The sequence below is a fragment of the Eumetopias jubatus genome, unplaced genomic scaffold (assembly GCF_037043125.1).
Source record: "Eumetopias jubatus isolate StellerSeaLion01/CBP00866 unplaced genomic scaffold, mEumJub1_p1.0 scaffold_5, whole genome shotgun sequence".
In the NCBI taxonomy this organism is placed as follows: Eukaryota; Metazoa; Chordata; class Mammalia; order Carnivora; family Otariidae; genus Eumetopias; species Eumetopias jubatus.
The window spans coordinates 4,717,638-4,736,872 of NW_028274811.1; positions in this window are offsets into that span (position 1 = coordinate 4,717,638).

Below are 19,235 nucleotides of genomic sequence, written 5' to 3' on the forward strand. Positions count from 1 at the left end.
AGATATTCAGGCCGGCACGTCGTCATGACAAAACCATGGCTGTGGTGAGTCCAAGAACACGCCTTGTTCTCCTGATTCATCCCCAACCAGCCTCGGCGTGTCCCGTCTCCTCCTGGTCCTCCTGCTTTGTTGGCCCAGGCCGCCATCCCTACTGCTGTTCTGCTCCCTGCCACCGGACGTACACCTTGGTGACAAAGTGCGCCTCTTCTAGTTGTTTCTGAGTCAGAGATCAGGCCATTTTGTGTGGATACTGCAAGGGGAAAACCTTTAAAGATGTCTACAGGTGTCTTCTCTTGGAATTTAGCGGGTCCCCCTTTCTTGTGGCATCTGATACATTATTGTGGAAAGGGTGATGCGCGCCACAGTAAGGTGATGGCACACTAGGTGAATAAGACCAAATTCTCCCCACACGTGAATTCCTCACGTCCCTCTCCTTTCCTCTGCAAGCGACCTTGATCATCTCTTTATTCCTGCTTCAGTGACAGTTAGCAGGGCAGGTGAAAACCACGTGACTCACCTAAGACAGAATCTTGTCCAAATCAGAAGCTGACACCAAAGTTGAAGGGCAAGTCGAGGAGGGGATGCCCTTTCTATCTGTGGACTTATATTTCCCATGATTCCCTGTAATCACACCCACCCCTGCCAACGCCAGGTCCACATCCCTTCATTTCCTTTGGTTGGTCCTTCTAAGTCCCAACTCTTGGATACCCACAGCCACGCAGTATCTTGGCAAATTGAAGCTCCGCTCTTCCACTGTAAGCATTGTCTTTCATCCCCTGTGTAGGAGTTACAAGTTTGCCATGAATTTCCTTGAAATTTGTGACTATTTCGTGGGTACATAACTCAATAGGTAAATGTCAGCGCAGTCCATGCTGAGGTCCTGGTTTTTCAGATGACGATGGTGATGACAGCTAAATTTCGGGTGCCTTTGCACTTCGTGGATATGGCATTTCACCATTTCACAATGACCAATGCTAGTGAAGCCTCTTCATTATTTCCAGCTGATTTACAGATGAGAAAACAGGGGCACAAAGCAGGTCAGTGACTTGCCCCGAACCATCCAACCAAGAAGTGGTAAAGCTGGTATTCCAATCCAGTACTCGGATGTCTGACACTGTTCATAAACACCATTCCCTCTAGGTTTCAAAGTCGCAGTTCATCTATTGATGTTAACAAACGCTGGTCAGCACTGAGCACAGTAACTGGAGAGCAGGGCCCAGGGTGCTACTGGGCAGAGGGGGCAGTTAGATGCTGGGGTCTGGTGCCAAGCTGGAGCTTAGTGCTGCCGGGAAATGATGGGCCTTTCCTCATCCATCCTGCTCGCCCCTGGGGGCTCTGTCCACCCCTGCCCACTCCCCTACTGTGTCTACTCCTGCCCACCCTCTAGTGACTCCGCCCACCCCTGTCTGTCCCTTGGTGACTCTGCCCACTACCTCCCACTCTCTGGTGACTCTGTCCACCCCTGCCCGCACCCTATGACTCTGTCTACTCCTGCCTGCCCTCTAGTGACCGTGTCCACCCCTGCCCGCCCCCTGGGGGCTCTGTCCACCCCCGCCCACCCCGACTGTGTCTGCCCCTGCTAGTACCCTATGACTGTGTCCACTCCTGCCTGCCCCTTGGTGACTATGTCATACCTCTTCTCTCCCAGGACCTCAAACACTACATTCTTCCCTCTGGAGGACGATCTTGCTGTTTCTTTCCCTCAGAAAAGCAGACAGTCAGAAGAGAACTTAAACATGCTCCCTATTGGGCTGAATTGTGTCCCTCTAAATTCACATGTGGACATCCTGATCCCAGGACCTCAGAATGCGGCTCTAATTGGGATGGGGTCTTCAAAGAGGTGATTCCGTTGGGGCACGTGGGTGGCTCAGTTGGTTTAGCGTCCGACTCTTGATTTTGGTTCAGGTTGTGATCTTAGGGTTGTAAGATCTAGCCTTGTCTTGGGCTCCACGTTGGGCATGGAGGCTGCTTGGGATTCGCTGCTCTCTCTCCCTCTCTTACCACCCCCTACCCCTGCTCTCTCTCTCTCTCTCTCTAAAAAAACCCCAACAAAACAAAACAAAAAACACAAAGAGGTGATTAAGTTAAATGAGGTCATATGGGAGGGCCCTAGTTCAATGTGTCTGGTGTCCTTGTAAGAAGAGATGAGACAGACACACAGACGGATGACACACAAAGACAGCCATCCACACGCCAAGGAGAGAGCCTCAGGACAGCTAGCCCCGCTGTCGCCTTCAAGTCAGGCTTCCAGCCTCCAGAGCTTGGAGAAATTAAGATTCTGTTAATCTGCTCGGTCTGGGGCACACTGTGGTGGCGTCTCCGGGGGACTGATACCCTCCCACGAGGTCTATCTCCTCTCTGCACCTGGACCTGCTTGCTGCTTCTCCCGTGACAGGGAACAGTGATTTCATCTTGGCCCTTTAGAAAACCAACAAATACACAAACCACTGGTGAGTTGTGATCAATGTGAAACCTAGTTGTACTCTCATGGGGTTAGAACTGTTTTCCTGAGAAAATCCTATTTTCCCTGTAGGAGCCCTCTACCTCTCCAGACACCTGGGACGATCAGCCACGAGTGTCTCATTCCCCTCAATTTCCCTCCAAGGACACCGACTTTGATCAGCTGGTTGTTTGACATTAGCTCCCAATATGGAAAATCTTCACTTAGGTGATTTCCAAAACTTTGGCAGCTTCCATGGTATGCTATAACTAAAAATTGCTCTGCAAGGGGGAGGAAAAAGGGCCCCGATTTGTATCATTTGCTGATTTCCATGGCGTAGATGCTCCCACCATGGCTGATTCCAGCTGCCAAAGTGAGGTCACTGAAGGAAGAGTAACACATTGCTGTAGACTGAAGTAACTTTAGGAGCACAGCGGAGAGTGAAGTATAAGGTAATTAAGACATGATGGCTTTTGAATATTTGCTACCTTTTAAAAATATAAATTTTAAAAAAGAGTTTATTTATCAGAGAGAGAGAGAGAGAGAGAGCACAAGCAGGGAGAGAAGCAAGCTCCGTGCTGAGCAAGGAGCCCAAGGCAGGACTCGATCCCAGCACTCTGGGATCATGACCTGAGCCGAAGGCAGACGATTAACCGACTGAGCCACCCAGGCGTCCCTTAAAAATATAATTTGAATGTAAGTTTATATAACTTAGCTTGAAATAATGGTTATGTTTAACAATTGGCTCACAAAATTCCTAAAAATTAACAACTGCTGTTTGAGAGCTGGTCTCCAGCACAGCGCTGGCTGGTTATCACTTAACAAAACCCTAAAGTCCATCTGTTTCTCTAGAGAGTCTAAATTTTATACTTTGGTTATGCTGGGGCACCAGAGAACTTTGTATTTGGACCAAATAATTCCTTTAGGCTGAATCATATCCGAAGCCCCTTTCCATGTTATGAGAATCCCATATCCTGTGAGGCAGGGACTCCATCCCAAAAAAGAAGCCAAAAATATCCCATACTCACTTCCTTTGCAACTCGGGTGTAGCCACGTGACCCAGGCTCCTCCAGTTAGAGAGACCCGTTGCAGTGACGTGAGGGGGATCCCCTGTGGGGGATCCATTATGCAAGTGGCAACAGCCCCATCCAGGGTCCAGATGCAAGTCTTAGCAATGAGCACAGTCACCTCTGCGGCCCCCTGAGCACCTCCCGCTGTTCTCTGCCCTGACCTTCCTTCCTGGAAGTTTATCCTTGCCCCTCTTTCTCTATAATTCTACTACATGTTTGTATCCCTCAGTAATACCTTGTTTTGTTTTGCACGGTTTGGGACTTCACACAGACGGAATCATACAGTAGGCATTGTTTGGCCTTTTGCTCAACACTGTTTCAGAGATTTGTCCATATTGTTGCTTGCAGCTGTAGCTCATTGATTTTTTTTACCCCAGGGGATTATTCCATTGCATGAACACATCACAGTTTATTTACCCATTCCACTGCAGAGGGATAGCTGGGCTGTTTCTCGACTTTTTCTTGTTCATCTCTCTTGCTGTATTTGGCTAAGGGAAAAAGACAAAGCTCCTCTCTGACAGAGCCTGGAAGGAATACAGGGTACATCTCAGTACTGCTTGGCTTGGTTTTGTATAGGGCATAAAGAGGTTAAAAAAAATGGTCTCTGTCACCTTCTCTCTCAAAACTTTGATTTCATCATGACCAAGAAAATCAAAGCAAGGCCTAGTGAAGCGAGGGGAATTACCTGGAATTGGAGCAGTTTCAAAGACATGACATGGCAGTGAAGCCAGAGGACACAGTGACAAGCATGGCCTTTCATCACGGATGTCCGTGAACGGTAAGTTTGGAAGCACCAGCAAGGCCCAGGCAATTATTTACATCCATATAGAAATTTGAAGACATACTGAGATGTGAAGAAGTCTGGGAAATTTCTCAGGGCAACCAGCCTACTGACCAAGAAATATTTGTTAGGTGTCTACTTTGTGCAAGGCATTCTATCAGGTATTGCAGGAAGTACACAGATGTTTACAAGATGCAAGAAAAGATATTCTAGACCTTAAAGAGCTTATATGTTGACTGTCACTAGACACAGATACAAGGGCATGTGTGCTAAGGGCCAAATGAATGGCTAGGAACATAACCTCTGTAAGCTTTCTGCTTTACCCTTGGATTGTGACCTCTGTGAGAGCAGGGACTGAAGCAGTTTTCTTTTCTTCTCTTCCTTCTTTCCTTTCTTTCTCCCTTTCTCTCTCTCTCTTTTTTTAAGACTTTATTTATTTGAGAAAGAGAGAGAGAGAGGGAGCACAAGCAGGGGAGAGGGACGGAGGGAAAGGGAGAAGCAGACTCCCCATTGACAGGGGAGCCTGATGCGGGACTTGATCCCAGGACTCTGGGATCATGGCCTGAGCCGAAGTCAGATGCTTAACCAACTGAGCTACCCAGGAACCCCAGCAGTCTTTCCATCGTGTCCCCACAGTTTGGGATGAATGTGTGAATGAAGTGTCTGGAATCATCAGGAAAGACTTTGTGGAGAAGACAGGTCTTTTTAATTTATTTATTTAATTTAAATTAAATCAAATAACACATAATGTATTATTAGTTTCTGGGGTAGGGGTCATTGATTCATCATTTGGATATAACACCCAGTGCTCATTTCATCACATGTCCTCCTTAATGCCTATCACCCGGTTACCCCATCCCCCAGCCACTGCTCCTCCAGCAACCCTCAGTTTGGTCCCTAGAGTTAAGAGTCTGATGGTTTGTCTCTTCTCTGATTTCATCTTATTTTATTTTTCCCCTGCCTTCTGCTATGATCATCTTTTTTTCCTTCTTAAATTCCACACGAGTGAAATCATATGATAGTTGTCTTTCTCTGATTGACTTATTTCGCTCAGCATAATACCCTCTAGTTCCATCCATGTTGTTGCAAATGGTAAGATTTCATTCTTTTTGATGCTGAGTAATATTCCATTGTATATATGAACCACATCTTCCTTATCCATTCATCTGTTGATGGACATCTGGGCTCTTTCCACAGTTTGGCTATTGTGGACATTGCTGCTATAGACATTGGGGTGCAGGTGCCCCTTTGGATCACTACATTTGTATCCTTTGGGTAAATACCTAGTAGTGCAATTGCTGGGTCGTAGGGTAGATCTATTTTCAGTTTTTGAGGAAACTCCATACTGTTTTCCAGAGTGGCTATACCAGCTTGCATTCCCACCAGCAGCGTAAGAGGGTTCCCTTTTTGGAGAAGGAAGGTCTTGGTGGGAACGCTGAAGGGAAGCACTGACTCTGAATAGTAGGAAAGAGGATATGGAGTAAGTAAAGGGGCTGGCCCTTGGAATTGGGGATTGGAGAGGGAAGGAAGCCAGGCTGTAGCCAAAAGCTCTTCAGGGAATGAAGTGGGGGGATGTCTGGAAGGGTGGGGTGGGGCCCCAAAGTCCAGCTCCTGAATGCCAAGTTAAGGAGTTTAATTTAATTCTACAGTTAGTGAGAATAACTGCATTGCAGTACATTTAGCAGGGGAGAAAAACTGTTTTGGGAAGATTTATGTTTTAGAGGGATGCAAAAAAGAGTGTGTTAGATAGGTGCCAGAGAAAACTGGGATCCCTATCTCTAGCTTGGTTGGGGCTTACTTGCACAGTAGCGGTTGGAGGATGCCCAGGGGTGGTAAGAAGGGACCAGCCCTGATGCACAAGCACTTTTCAAAGTAGCTTCATAGCTTCTGCTGTCCTTCTGGCCAAAGCAAGTCACCTGTTCAGGCCCAGATTCAAGGGGGTGGAAAATAAACACCATTTCTCCTCTCCCTTCCCTTCTTCCCTTCCATTGCCTTCCCTTTCTTTCTTTCTTTCTTTCCTTCCTTCCTTCCTCCCTCCCTTCCTTTTAAAAAGATTTTATTTATTTGACAGAGAGAGACAGCTAGAGAGGGAACACAAGCGGGGGGAATGGAAGAGGGAGAAGCAGGCTTTCTGCTGATGCAGGGCTCTATCTCAGGACCCTGGGATCATGACCTGAGTCGAACGCAGATGCTCAATGACTGAGCCACCCAGGCGCCCCAACACCACTTCTTGATGGAAGGAGGGGCAACACGGCAAGGCAAACAGGAGGCGTATAGGGAGGGGTGAGGTTCTGGCCATTTTTGAAGCCTCCTACCCTGGGCTAAGGGATGAAGAAAACATAAAGTTCTACATGCTTGGAGGTTGGGTTAGAAAGAGCAGAAATACATGCACCCACTTTGTGGAATGCGCCTAAATACCTTACATCTTAACATCTGATCTGCTTACCCTCTGATCTGGAGAGATTAACCCAGAAGTTATGCAGAGCATTTTGGACAAGTATTTAACCCAGCTCTCAGAATCCGGGTGTCTCGAAAAACAGACTCAGATACTTTGTCTTTCCCTGGTTCTTTTGGATTCTGAGACATTTTCAAAATAAAAGTGAACACTGCATTTAAGCAGTTGGAAGCATTCCTGGTTTCTAATCAGCCTATGGCTACAGGGGCACTCCCTCAGAACAAACCTCATGTTCTGAGTCCTCCCACTACCAACCGTTTACAGCCTACTGCATCATAAGCACAGTATATGGGGTTGACACGATTTTTGGAGACCTTAAAAACATTTTTTTTTGAGTCATGAAAACATTTTTAATTCAAAATTGCAAAAGATACTGAAAAATCTAAATGCACATATATCATTAAAATAATTTGAAAGCAATTTCTAGGTATTTTTACTTCCTTAGAATTTTCGATTAGAGATGCCCCCCAAAATCACACAGCCAATAGCAATTTAAATGGCTTCTTTATAGTCAAATAAATCCAAAAGGAAAATGATAAATATTCCTTCAAACTTTTTTCATGGCAAGAATCCAAAAAATCCAAAAAAGATACTGAACGTACCATGGGGATGAATGACTGTGTTCGGTAGGTCTGGTGGTCCCTAATATCAACGTCTGCTGAGGGTCTCCGGGGGGTCGTAAAACACCCCGGGGGCAGGGAGGCGACTCTACCGAGTTGGCAAGGGCCTCACATTCAGGGCTATCTACGCTTTCCGAGCGGGCAAACCCGTTAGCAGAGCCACAGAAGCCAGGGTTCCAGGGGTCCGCCCAAAACGTGTCCGAAGCCAGTCCTTCCTGGCCTTTGACCTGCTTTGGCCGAGCCCAAGTTTTCGTGGGAGACCGGCTTGACCCTGCGCAGTGCTCTGCCGGCGGGGCCGGGCGCCGGGCCACGATGATTCCCTTCTGCCGGGAACAACTGCACCGAGACTGTGGCCGGCCGCCCACCTGCCACTGCGACAGAGGGAAGAACCCGTTCCAGCAAACCGACCCGCGCCCCGTCCCCACCGGGCCGGGTACTGGTCCTGACAGCCTGGCTCCGGCCTCCACTTCCTGGGGGCGTGGCCCCGCCTCCTCTCCCCAGTAGGCCACGCCCCTCGGCGGCTCCCGTTCGCAGACGTCACGGCGCGCTTCTCTGACGCAAAAGCGCCTTCCTCTGACGTCAGGTCCCGCCCCAGCCCCGCCCCGCGCCCGCCCTCCGCAGCTAGAGCGGCTTCGCCTGAGGCGGCGGCTGGGGCGGCAGCTGAGGCGGCTGAGGCGGCTGAGGCGGCGGCGGCGGGGGTCGCGGTAGCCGACCCTGCGGACGGCGGCCCGCTGTCAGTCCGCTCCCGTCCCGGACCGGCGGGCGATGGTGCGGCGGAGCGCGCGGATGCGGGCGGCGCGGCGGCAGGCATGAGGGAGGATGGAGGGGCAGGACGAGGTGTCGGCGCGGGAACAGCACTTCCAGAGCCAAGTGCGGGAGACCACGGTGAGTCGGCCCGGGCCCCCCGCCCCTCCCGCCCCTCCCCCGCCGCGCCCCCCTCTCCCCGCGCCCTCGGCCACGCCCCCCGCCCCCTCCCGCCCCTCCCCCCGCCGCGCCCGGCGCCCCCCGCCCTCGGTGCGGGGTGCCTCCTGCCCCTCCCGCCCCTCCCCCCGCCGCGCCCGGCGCCCCCCGCCCTCGGTGCGGGGTGCCTCCTGCCACTGTGCCCCCGCCTCCTCCACGGGCCCCCCGCGCCGGAGCTCCGGGGGGCGCAGCGCCGTGCCGTCGGGCGGGCGGACCTCCCGGCGGGGAGCACCTGCGTGGTCCCCTCGGCGCCCTTCTCGGAGCGCGCGTCGGGACCCGGGGGCGGGCCCGGCCCGGCCGCGGCGCGGGCTGTGCGGACTGCCGAGCGCCGTTGGCTCAGCCCTGCGGGTTTGCGTGGGGAGCCCGGCGGCGCGGGCGGCGGCGCGGGGGCTCCCTGTTCCGTCGCTGCGGCGCCGCCGGGACGTCCGCTGTGGTCGCCTTCCGCCGCGCGGCGCGGAGTGTGCTCGGCTCTGTGTCTCGTACCGGCCCGGGGCCCGTTGTACGTGTTCGCGTCCCCTCGCCCAGCGGCCGGCCCGCCCGTCAGCCCCGCGCTCGGCCGCGGCCCTCGCCGCGGCTGGGAAAGTTCTGCCGTGGCGTTGCCTCCTTCGGGCCCTTCTGGACCCTGCAGCCGGGGGACCGCCGCAGTCGTAGCTTGCGGTAGAGAGCGCTCTGAGCGAGTGGCCGTGTGGCTGTAGCCGCTCTCCGCCCTCGCGACGGGCGCTCCGGCAGTCCCCGGCCTGGGCTGCAGCGCGTCGTGTTTTCTGGTGCCCGGCCGTGTGCGCCTCTGGTCGGGGCTGTGCCTCGGAGAGGGACCCCTGCCTGCCGGTTCCCGGGTGCGCGGCCGCGGTGCCCTCCCGCAGCTCCGCGCCGGGCCCGCTGGCTGCTCTTTACCGACGCTCAGCATGTTCTTCTAAAGTAAGCCATTGCAGTAAGCGTCTCATATTTACTGCACAAAAACTGTGTTCGCACTTCCCTGACGATTCATGAATTTGAGTACCTTTTCATATACTTACGGTCATTTGCCACTCTTGTGAAGCATCTTCAAGTCTTGTCCCCATTTTTAAATTAGTCCTTTAATCTCTTAAATATTGATTTGCAACTTTTATGTTTTCCGAATAGGATAGTTTGGTCGAATATATGTATTGCAATTTTTTTTCCATTTTGTGGATGCTTTAACACTCAGTGATATATCTTCTGAGGAGAAATTCTTAATTTTCATATAGTTCACTTTAACAGAAATTGTTTTCTGGTCAGTTCTTTCTGTGTCTTGTTTAAGAAATCTTTGCCTATTCCAAAATTATGAAGGTATTCTCTGTGTTTTCTTTAAATGCTTTATTGATCCTCTCCACCCATTTAGATCTGCAGTTCATCTGGAATTTATTTTTTGTGTATGTTTTGAGGTAGGAGTCTTTTTTTTTCCCCCCACCTGGATGTCCAGTTGCTTTAGCACCATTTAGGACCTTTGTCATGACTTAGGTAACTATAATCGTGGGGTTTAATTTTGTAATCCATGCTGTTCCATTGAGCTATTTGTTTTCGGCTTTACTTTTTAATTAATTAGATATTCTGTCATTTGGATTGAGAAAAAGACTCACGTTATAGTAGCCAGGAGCTTTATTACCTTTGCCACTCTGAAAACGACTTAGTTTTGGCACTGAGTTTAAAGTTCCTTAGTTCTGCCCCTTGTCACCCCAGCTTCCTCTGAGCCAGCACCTCTGGGTGGTGAACGTACTCCACCCTCTACAGAAGCTGTGCAGAAGTGAGCACGTTCACTGGGTTTCCTGTCTTTGGCATTCTTTTCTCAAATGATTCATATTTAGAGTGAACATAGATACTTGAGTTTTTTCTAGGACATGCTGCCAATTCTTAGTTAACTCTTTTTTGGTTTTGCCATGTAATGCTGTAAGTTTTACCTTTCTGATACAGTATACATCGCATGTGGTTAACATTTTTAAGTGTACAATTCAGTGGCATTAAGTACATTCACATCTTGTGCAACCGTCACCACTGCACATCTCTAGAACTTTGCTGTTATTCCAAGCTGAAACTGTCCCCATGAGTCATTAACTTACCATTCCTTTCTTCTTCCGGCTTTTGGTAACCACCATTCTACTTATGTCTCTATGAATCTGACTATTCCAGTTATCATATAAGTGGACTCGTACAGTATTTGTCCTCTCATGTCTGGCTTATTTCAATCAGCATAAGGTTTTCAGGTTTCATGCATCTCGTAGCATGTGTCCGAATTTTTTTCCTTTTTGACATTGGATGATATTCACTTGTATGGACATAACCGTATTTTGTTTACCCATTCATTCATCACTGGACATTGGGGTTGTTTCCTGGCCTTTGTAAATAGTGCTGCTATGAACACAGGTGTACAAATACAAATACCTCTTGGAAATCTTGCTTTCAGTTCTTTTAGGTATGTGTATACCGAGAAGTGGAATTGTGGCATCATATAAAAAAATTCTACGTTTAATTTTTTTGGGAAAAATTGCTGCAGTGGCTGTACCATTTCACAGTCCCACCAGCAGCGCTCCAGGATTCCAGTTTCTCCACTAACACGTGTTGTTTTAAAATATAATTGTTATCCTAACGGGTGTGCAGTGGTATCTCATTGTGGCTTTTATTTGCATTTCCCTGATGGTTAGTGATGTTGAGCACTGTTTTATGTTCTTCCTGGCCATTTGTATATCTTCTTTGGAGAAATATCTATTTGAATCCTTTGCCCGTTTTGAATTGGGTTGTTTTGTTGTTGACTTTCAGGAGTTCTTTATATATTCTGGATATTAATCCCTTATTAAATATCAAATTTGCAAATATTTTCTCCCATTCTGTGGGTTGCCTTTTTACTCTATTGATGATGTTCTTTGATGCACAGGAGTTGTTAATTTTGATGAAGTTCATTTTATACATCTTTTTTTCTTTTTTTGCCTGTGGTTTTGGTGTTATATTAAAGAAATCATCACCAAATCTAATGTCATGAAGATTTCTATCTATGTTTTCTTCTTAAGAGTTTTAACTCTTACATTTGGGGTCTTTGATCCATTTTGAGTTAATTTTTGTATATTGTGTAGTGTTTAACTTATAAATACTCATGTAATAATCCTTTTTTGTCTTTAGTATTATGAATATCTGAGTTCTCTTGTCAATTACTTCAATGATTACATAGCTAAAACCTATTAACCAGGTGGCAATGATCTATTTTCTTTCTTCCTGTTGCTGGCTTTTTTTTTTCCTTTTTATTTTGAACTTCAGGTGCACAGAATTGGATTAATTATAATCCTTGGTTCATACACAAATTTTTCATTGGTTCATGTGTGACCTGCTTTTGATTAACCTATTTTTAAATAGTATGCACACATGAACTGTTACCCAGGATACTAAACCACTGACTCGAGCTTGTTAAGTATCCAGCAGGAGAACTGAAATATGGACAGTAATTTATATGTTCCTGTTCTTTATACCTGCCATAGTTGCACAGCATCACTTGTCTTTTGGTCCATCTCTTCTTTAAGTAGGCTCCACACCTAGCATGGAGCCCAGCAGGGGGCTTGAACTCACAACCCTGCGATCAAAACCTGAGCTGAGATCAAGAGCTGGTCGCTTAACTGACTGAGCCTCCCAGGCACCCCAGTACTCTATTCTTCAAGTGCATTTACTTAGATGGTACGTTCCAAATGGTTTTCTTATGTTGCCACTTTCACTGATATAGCTGTTACTTTAAAATGGTCACAGATTAATACATAACAGTACCAAAATAGCCTCATAATCCCTTCATTAAATTAATAATAAATAACATTTATTGAGTGCTTACTAGGTATCTCATTTGAGTTTCACAACAAGCATATGAAGTAGGTATTTCGCAGCATGTAGCCAAGGCGGCATAGTCAGCGTGTGATGGAACGAGAGTTTGAATCCAGGCAGGCTGATTTCATAGCCTGTACTATATTTACAGTCTGATAAAGTTTAAACCTCCACCATAACAGGGTTATGTCGGATCCAGCTAGATTGGTTACATAAAATGCTTGTTGTAAGGCTAATGAAAGGACCAAGGAGAACTGGTGAAACTAGCTGGCAGGGAATTTTGGGGTCTAGCTGCACAATTTAAATTCTTCCTTATTCTGGCTATGTTTTAAGCTCCCTAACTTGGCTGTAGTGTTTTTGGTGCAGTTCTGGGGTTCACTAGGACTTTTACAACAGGGGAGATTTTAGGACCCTCTAATTTTCTTTGCTTCCTTTTGGCCACATAGAGTGGGGATATACTGGAGATGCCAGGAATCATGCTCTCTCTACTGCTTCCCTAGGTCAGTTTACCTGCCTTTTTCTACCAGGGTCTTGCCTTCATCTCCATGGCTCACTCCATGTACTGCAGATAAAAACTTTAGCCCTTCCCTCTTGAGAATAGAGGTTGGGCAGAAGATGGGAGCCAGTCATCAGTCTTGTATCGAAATTTGAAATGCAGGTGTCTGGAGGTCTGTAAGTTTTTTCTGAGCTTTGTCACTGCTCTCCAGCCAAAGACCACCAGGAATATACCTGTAGTTGGACAAGTTGGGTTGATTGCATGTTGCAGTAAGGGAAAATGCACACCATTGGGAATTGTGGGGTGTTTCAATAAGAGAGCATTTGAAAGGAACTTTTAAAAATAGGATTTGGGCTTGTGTGGGGTGATTTGGAAAGAGTTTAAAGAAATGGGGCTTTGATTTGTATTGGATGCTGTTAGGAAGCAGAGATAATTCTATGATTGAGTATCTTAATCTTATATAGAAGGAAAGAAGACTGGGTGGGTTGAACTTAAAACTTATTGTTAATAAGAAGCACATCATTCATGTAAGCCATGGTGGGGAGATATTTAGTCATTTTTATGATTTGGATGGTATTCATGTTTTTGGCTTTGTTCAGGCATGATTACAGAGTGATGTTTATTCTTTGTCCATTATGGTCACAGAGTGCCCTTCTCTGATGTTGATGTTCTCTGAAGTTGTTTATTTTCAAGAGGAGAATCATCAAGACCTAGCTGTGAGTGCCTCACTCTGAGCTGCTAGCCAGTTTGTAGCAGCAACAAGGCCTAGCTGATAGTAGCAGGGCTTCCAGATGTCAGGGGCTGCTTTTCTCTTTCTCAGTGTGTTCCATAAAGTCTTACAGTTGAACGGCATAGTAGATACAAATCCAATAGCTGACATATATTGATTTTATAACATAGGTGAGCAAAAAGGAACGGGATAGAGGTATAGAGGATTCTTCGTATTTGATTTTGCTAAACTGGCTTAAATGAACTTCCGGGAGGTGGCACAGTAGCCCATGAAGATGTTCGTGTGGGAATCTCTGGAACCTGTATGTTACCATAAATGGCAGAAGGGCTTTGCAGCTGTGATTGTGTTAAGGGAGAGATGGTCCTAGGTTATCTGGGTGAATGCAGTGTAATCGCAAGGGTCCTTTAAGAGGGAGGTGGGAGAGTCAGAGTCAGAGAAGGAGATGTGACAACAAGCGGAGGGTGGAGTGAAGCACTCTGAAGGTAAGGAGATTGAATAGCCTCTAGAAGCTGGAAAAGTCAAGAAAATGGATTCTCCCTAGAGTCCACATCACGGAAGGAACTAGCCTTGCTGACATCTTGATTTTAGCCAGTGATACCCATGTTGGATTTGTGACCTTTAGAACTATGAGGTAATAAATTTACGTTAGGTGCTCAGTTGCGGTAGTTGGTTACAGCAGCCACTCAGAATCCTTTATCAGGAGGCTTTGACCTTCACCGCTCTCCTTGTGAGTATACTTCACTTCTCTCTAGTTTTTTACTTGGGGTTGAAGGAGACTGAGGCATTTCTGATTGCGTGTAAGATTTTTTTTTTCCTTTTTATTCTTTCCATCTTAAGTGATAGTTGGAAGTACATTTCCTGAGAGGTATAGGCATCCAAAGAATGCCGTATCATTTCAGGACGATTTCTAGTGTTAGTTTTCCTTTTGTTTCCAAGCTAATTTTATACAGTAGGATAGAATATACTCTGAGAGCTGTATGCTCTTGTTTTATTCTGCACTGTATTTGTAGAAGGTAATTGTAGATATTTACTCATGATATGGTTTTGAAGATTATATACAAATATAGTAATATAGGTTAATTTTCTGAAAACCTTGGTGGTAAGATAATTCAAAGAACTTAAGACATCATAAGAAAAAACACACATGAGGTGATAAAGTTCAGAATTTATCTTTGAAAGCCCTTGTAAATGTTTTAACACTTAAGATGAAACAGTTCAAAAAGGGTACACAATAAAGACAATAAATTCTAATTTTACAGTTAATATCTGTTATCTGTTGTATGTTAGAATTTTCAGAATCCCCTTCCCTAGAATTTCAGTGGGATCCTTGTGATGCATTTTGGATTGTTTTGAATAATATGCATTATGAGAAGTATTTCCTTATGTCTGTTCTTTCATCCAGATGTCTTTCTGATTTTTGGCTCAGAGTTGTTGACTCCTGGGACCCAACTCCTCACTATCATTCCACTGGCACAGAAGAACTTGTGTGCTGGAGGTGGGGGATGCTTTGGGTGACTTTTCCCGATTGCTGCGTGGAGAACCCTAGCTCTGTGTCAGAGCACTTGTTATCTTTTATGTTCCTGTTTTTCTCCTGCCCCCACAGATGGTAGTGGGGTCCCTTCTGCAGCTCGGATTTGCCTTCCCGAGGTGACATTGTAAAAACTACTTCTCTGTCATCCCACTTTACTTGTCTTTCCATTGCTGACCCATCGCCACCAGGAGTGACTTGAAATTTGGTGGTGCCAGAAATTTTTTTTTTTTTAAAAGCTTTGTATAATTAAATTTGCATGGACTTCAAATTGTGTGAGGGGAACTTGAAGTTGGAGAGGGAATAAAATTATCATTTTCTTTTCTTTGTGGGTCTTTTTGTGGCAGTACTCATAATAAAACTTGTGTTTCAGTTGCGTAGGCCATAGATTCTCTAGATAGAATTGTTAAAGTATTCTGATACTTAATATCAGTTTTTCACATGTCTTCGGGGCTTAGGCTTCAGGAACATTCCACATATCCTTTAATAAATTAATTTTTTTTAGAGAGAGAAGGAGAGAGTGGGGGGGGAGGGGCAGAGGCAGAGGGAAAGAATCTTGAGCAGGCTCCCAGCACAGAGCCTGATACAGGGCTTGATCTCATGACCCTGATATCATGACCTTACCCGAAACCAAGAGTCAGATGCTTAACCGATTGAGCCACCTAGGTGCCACCTGCCCCACATAGTCTTTAAAGTACAGTTTTTGGCCTTTAGAAGTCATTCATCTAACAGTATTTTAATTTTTCTCAAATCTGTGCATTTTTCAAAGAGCACCATAACTAAATATGGAATTTGACAAAAAGCTGGCCATCCAGGACTGCAAGCAGGATTGTTTCACTAGCATGCTAATTCATGATTCTATAGTGATTCTATGGGATTCATGGATGAGTTTATTGATGTTGTATATTTGAATATCAGATGTATTATTGAGGCCTATACTGTTGTTATTCATAGTGTAATACTTTCTTTCAATACTCCAAATTTTAACTATTTTATTGAGAGCCTGAGCTTCTCTTTATTGCACAACAGTGCTGAAAGCTGAACAAGGAGGTAGATTTGTTGGGTTTGGATTGGGGCAGTGTAGGTTCCAGTCATATATTTGCTATTTACTAGCTGTGTGCTACTGGGTGAATTCCTTAATCTCTTGGAACCTTAATGTTTCTTTTCTTGTCTGTGAAAATAGGAATTATAACACCTACCTTAGGGATGCCTGGGTGGCTCAGTTGGTTAAGCATCTGCTGTTGGCTCAGATCATGATCCCAGGGTCCTGGGATCGAGTCCTGCATTGGGCTCCCTGCTCAGCGGGGAGCCTGCTGCTCCCCCTGCTTGTGTGCTCTCTCTCTTTCTGACAAATAAATAAAATCTTTTTTTTGATTTTTTAAAATTAATTCAGAGTGATAGATACATTGCAAAAATAGCATGGTGAATCCTCATATACTCTTTTTTTTTTATCATGTTAATCACCATACATCACATCATTAGCTTTTGATGGAGTGTTCCATGACTCATTGTTTGTGCATAACACCCAGTGCTCCACGCAGAACGTGCCCTCTTTAGTACCCATCACCAGGCTAACCCATCCCCCCACCCCCCTCCCCTCTAGTACCCTCAGTTTCTTTCTCAGAGTCCATAGTTTCTCATGGTTTGTCTCCCCCTACAATTCCCCCCCTTCATTTTTCCCTTCCTGCTATCTTCTTTTTTTTTTTTTAACATATAATGTATTATATGTATAATATAATGTATTATTTGTTTCAGAGGTACAGGTCTGTGATTCAACAGTCTTAGACAATTCACAGCATTCACCATAGCACGTACCCTCCCCCACTGTCTTTCACCCAGCCACCCCATCCCTCCCACCCCCCACCACTCCAGCAACACTCAGTTTGTTTCCTGAGATTAAGAATTCCTCAGATCAGTGAGGTCATATGATACATGTCTTTCTCTGATTGACTTATTTCGCTCAGCATAATACCCTCCAGTTCCATCCACGTTGTTGCAAATGGCAAGATTTCATTCCTTTTGATGGCTGTATAATATTCCATTGTGTATATACACCATCTCTTCTTTATCCATTCATCTGTCAGTGGACATCTTGGCTCTTTCCGTAGTTTGGCTATTGTGGACATTGCTGCTATAAATATCAGGGTGCACATACACCTTCGGATCCCTCCATTTGTATCTTTGGGGTAAATACCCAGTAGTGCAATTGCTGGGTCGTAGGGTAGCTCTATTTTCAACTTTTTGAGGAACCTCTATACTGTTTTCCAGAGTGGTTGCACCAGCTTGCATTCCCACCAACAGTGTAGGAGGGTTCTCCTTTCTCCACATCCCGCCAACATCAGTTGTTTCCTGAATTGTTACTTTTAGCCATTCTGTGAGGTGTGAGGTGGTATCTCATTGAGGTTTTGATTTGGATTTCCCTGATGCCGAGCGATGTTGAGCACTTTTTCTTGTGTCTGTTGGCCATTTGGATGTCTTCTTTGGAAAAATGTCTATTCATGTCTTCTGCCCATTTCTTGATTGAATCATTGTTCTTTGTGTGTTGAGTTTGGTAAGTTCTTTATAGATTTTGGATACTAGCCCTTTATCTGATGTGTCATTTGCAAATATCTTCTCCCATTCTGTCGGTTGTCTTTTGGTTTTGTTGACTCTTTCTTTTGCCGTGCAGAAGCTTTTTATCTTGACGAAGTCCCAATAGTTCATTTTTGTCCTTGCTTCCCTTGCCTTTGGCGATGTTTCTGGGAAGAAGTTACTGCAGCTGAGGTCGAAGAGGTTGCTGCCTGTGTTCTCCTTTAGGATTTTTTTGGAATCCTGTCTCACATTTGGGTCTTTCAGCCATTTGGAGTCTATTTTTGTGTGTGATGTAAGGAAATGGTCCAGTTTCCTTCTTCTGCATATGGCTGTCCAGTTTTCCCAACACCATTTGTTGAAGAGACTGTCTTTTCTCCATTGGACAGTCTTTCCTGCTTTGTCAAAGATGAGTTGACCATAGAGTTGAGGGTCCATTTCTGGGCTCTCGATTCTGTTCCATTGATCTGTGTGTCTGTTTTTGTGCCAGTACCATACTATCTTGATGATAACAGCTTCGTAATAGAGCTGGAAGTCCGGAATTGTGATGCCACCAGCTTTGCTTTTCTTTTTCAACATTCCTCTGGCTATTTAGGGTCTTTTCTGGTTCCATACACATTTTAGGATTATTTGCTCCATTTCTTTGAAAAAAGTGGATGGTATTTTGATAGGGATTGCATTGAATGTGTAGATTGCTCTAGGTAGCATTGACATCTTCACAGTATTTGTTCTTCCAATCCATGAGCATGGAACGTTTTTCTATTTCTTTGTGTCTTCCTCAATTTCTTTTATGAGTATTTTATAGTTTTCTGAGTACAGATTCTTTGCCTCTTTGGTTGGATTTATTCCTAGGCATCTTATGGTTTTGGGTGCAATTGTAAATGGGATCGACTCCTTAATTTCTCTCTCTTCTGTCTTGTTGTTGGTGTATAAGAATGCCACTGATTTCTGTGCATTGATTTTATATCCTGCCACTTTACTGAATTCCTGTATGAGTTCTAGCAGTTTTGGGGTGGAGTCTTTTGGGTTTTCCACATACCGTATCATATCATCTGCAAAGAGTGAGAGTTTGAGTTCTTCTTTGCCGGTTCGAACGCCTTTTATTTCTTTTTGTTGTGTGATTGCCGTGGCTAGGACTTCTAGTACTATGTTAAATAGCAGTGGTGATAGTGGACATCCCTGCCACGTTCCTGACCTTAGGGGGAAAGCTCCCAGTTTTTCCCCATTGAGAATGATACTCGCTGTAGGTTTTTCATAGATGGCTTTTATGATATTGAGGTATGTACCCTTTATCCCTATACTCTGAAGAGTTTTGATCAAGAAAGGATGCTGTACTTTGTCAAATGCTTTCTCTGCATCTATTGAGAGGATCATATGGTTCTTGTTCTTTCTTTTATCAATGTATTGCATCACATTGATTGATTCGCGGATGTTGAAGCAACCTTGCAGCCCAGGGATAAATCCCACTTGGTCGTGGTGAATAATCCTTTTAATGTACTGTTGGATCCTATTGGCTAGTATTCTGGTGAGAATTTTTGTATCCATGTTTATCAAGGATATTGGTCTGTAATTCTCCTTTTTGATGGGGTCTTTGTCTGGTTTTGGGATCAAGGTAATGGTGGCCTCATAAAACAAGTTTGGAAGTTTTCCTTCCATTTCTATTTTTTGGAACAGTTTCAGAAGAGTAGGTATTAATTCTTCTTTAAATGTTCGGTAGAATTTCCGTGGGAAGCCATCTGGCCCTGGGCTCTTGCTTATTGGGAGATTTTTGATGACT